This window comes from Cavia porcellus, unplaced genomic scaffold (genome assembly GCF_034190915.1).
Source record: "Cavia porcellus strain 051 isolate PalLab524CR breed Dunkin Hartley unplaced genomic scaffold, mCavPor4.1 scaffold_2, whole genome shotgun sequence".
Taxonomy (NCBI): Eukaryota; Metazoa; Chordata; class Mammalia; order Rodentia; family Caviidae; genus Cavia; species Cavia porcellus.
The window spans coordinates 137156175-137158994 of NW_026947485.1; the positions used below are offsets into that span (position 1 = coordinate 137156175).

The following is a 2820-nucleotide window of genomic DNA, read 5'->3' on the forward strand; positions in this document are numbered from 1 at the left end:
GAAAGGTCTATCTTTATGTTTCCTATCAACTCTTCTTTACCCTTCTATTTACAGCCTAGATTTCTTACCTGAGAAATACTTTTACTTTTTTGGCCTGATTTATTCACTGAATGTCACCATCTCCGGTTCCATGCACACTTCACTCCTCTATGTGGCTGAACAGCATTCCATGGTATTCACACGGACATCCCTTCTCTAACCACCTACCTGCTTAAGGACTGTTCTGAGCAACGACCAACTGTTTTTTTTTTTTTTTTCTTTGACCGGTTCTATGCGTTTTGTTTACAGAACCTCAAAGTCTTCTTTTTTGTGCAAAAGTCACTCGGGGGTCTCGCTGACCAAGGGGCAGGGACCACGGCAGTCTCGACCGTCCCTAGGGAGAGGACACTGGACTCCAGTCCCTCTGGAGGGGCACCAGGGAGGTGGCGTCGACCAGGGGAGGAGGGGTGGACGGGCCACTCAGAGGAGGCACAGGGCAGCTGACCCAGTAGCAGGATCCTTGCTGAAGGTGCTGGATGAGGTCCAGACGCCACCATGTCAGAGGAAGACAAGGACAGCCAAGCTGACCTGCGGGACCCTGTCCGTTGCCCTGGTCACCGTAACAGAGGTAAAAGTCCTGGAGTCTGGTCGAGCAGAGAGAGTGTCCTGGCCCCTGGGGAATCACATGGCGATTCCTTCTTTTCCTGTTGGTGCTGAAGCCAAGCACTGGAGCACAGGGTGCAGGGCAGGGCAGGAGCAGCGGCTCCTGTCCCCTGACCCCTTCCCTGCCTTGGCCCTGCTGATACCCCAAAGGAGTTTCCCAGGTGGCCAGTGAAGGAGCAGGGAGGCCCTGGGCTCCAGCCCAGACGAGATAATGAGCCGTGGCAGTGAAAGCAGGAAGGGGTCTGCCTGGTCGGATCCCTGGCACTGCATAGGCGCCCAGCCCCCCCCCCCCCAGCCCAGCGGCTGTGGTCTGATGACAGCTGGCCTTGGCGCTGCGTTTGCCATCTCAGGCCCTTCCCGAGGCGGCCACTTGTCCTCTGGGATCCCGGCAGCCCCTACCCAGTGTCCCCAGATGGGCAGAGCTCAGAGCCGGGGGGGGGGGGGGGGGGGTTGGGGGGGGCATAGGTCATCGCGGGGAAGGTTAAGGGCGCCCTGGAGACTGGAGAGGGACAGGATGGGAAGCGGGAGGGCGGCCGAGGGTGGACCCCAGGCTGGAGCCAGGGCCTCGCCTGCCCTTTTGAAACCGGCTTGCTCTCCGATTTCGGTAGGAAGAAGCCGGGAGGTTCGGTGGGCAGAGGCAGGACATGCTCAGGGAAAGGGGAGGCGCTGCGCTCCGCTCTGCTCTGGAGAGGCGGAGGAGGTGGGGAGGCGCCCAGCGGAGGAGACACTACGGGCTCCCCACTGTAACCGGACACACTCAGGCTTCACCTAGACTTGGGGTCTCCTCCCACCCCTCACTTTCTCTGGGAAGGTGATTTCCTGACTCCAGGACTCCCGAGGAATCTCAGTGCGCTGAGTCCGGCAGGAAACAGTCCCAAGTCCGCCAGAGGAAGTGGATGGGCATCGCCTTGTGTGCCCGGCTGGGAGCTACGGTCTTCCTAAAAGTGCAGGTTTTTAGCGGTGATGTCCGTGCCTCCCGTTAGGTATGTCTTCTATTTCTTCTGTCCTACCGCAGACTGAAGCCAGCATTTTGGAGACTGAGGCAGAAGGATCACCGTGAGGTCAAAGCCGGTTTGGACTCTACAGCAAGATCCTGTTTCAAAAAAAAAAAAAAAAAAAAAAAAAGATTACTGGGCAGTGGGTGTCATTTCAAGAAGAAGTAAAACCGGGGAGCCGAAGAGCAGCACCCAGAGCAGCACCGCAGAGCAGCGGGTTCCGGGGGAGCCGCCCTGACCGCCCCTACCCTACCTCACGCGTAGTAATCGCGCGCGCCGCCAACGCAGGATCACAGCGTCTCTGTTAAGAACAACACTCGCTTTCTCAAAAGCGAAACGCTAAAGATATCCAAACCCAACTCTGTCTGTCAGGGTGTGTGCAAGAGGCCGGGCGCTGGGGGCGTCGCGGGCGAGGCCGGCTGCAGGCCCTGGGCGCAGCGGCTTCGCCTCCCCAGCTGCGGCGAACACGGCCTTCGCCCTGAGCCGCGCCCCGCCCTTCTTCTAACGTCCTTACTTTGAGACAGGGTCTCCCTAAACCACCCCCTTCCCCTGGCTGGGCTCAAACTTGTGATCCTCCTGCCTCAGCCTCGCTTCCGCTTCTCCTGTGGGTGCGCGCTCTGCGCCGTGAGCTTAGGGAAATGCCCCATCCCCAGGTTCAACCCAGACACGCCGGATGGTGGCGCCAAAGTACTAAATGCACACAAACTTGCCGGAGCCCACCCCTCCGGAGCACTAAGGGCTGGGCGCTGAGCGAGGGCGGTCCCCAGCTAATCCCAGAACCTTCAGTATGCAGCCCTGCGTGGTAGTGCACACCTGCTGTCCTAGCACAGAAGAGACTGAGGCAGGAGCTTCACCAGGAGTTCAAGGCCAGTCGGATCCTGTCTTGGAAAAAAAAAAAAAAGTAAAAAATAAATTGGTTCAGTGTTGGGAAACCGGTTGATATTCACCATATTCACAGGCTTAGGAAGGCTTACAGAAGGCTTACGCTGAACTTCAGAGAACCCAGCTTCCTCGCGGACGGGGAGATTCACCAGCTGTTGGCTTCTTCCTGACTGCTGAGGTCGCAGGGCCTGTAAACCTACCACTGCGCAGCCCACTAGATCCTACTGTTCATGCTTAGCCTGACACAGTGGCTCTCACCTGTGATCCTGGCTACTTGAGAGCCTGAGGCAGGGCATTGCCT

At 58.2% G+C, this 2820-nt stretch overlaps 1 long non-coding RNA gene across 1 annotated transcript; it reads right to left on the reverse strand.

Annotated features, from left to right (window-relative positions):
• Nucleotides 1-300: 300 nt before the first annotated feature.
• On the reverse strand, nucleotides 301-2518 carry LOC134475293 (uncharacterized). Its single transcript, XR_010046436.1, has 2 exons — nucleotides 1891-2518; nucleotides 301-1735 (listed from the first exon to the last, which is right to left on the reverse strand). It is a non-coding gene; the product is annotated as an uncharacterized LOC134475293 (long non-coding RNA).
• Nucleotides 2519-2820: the final 302 nt, after the last annotated feature.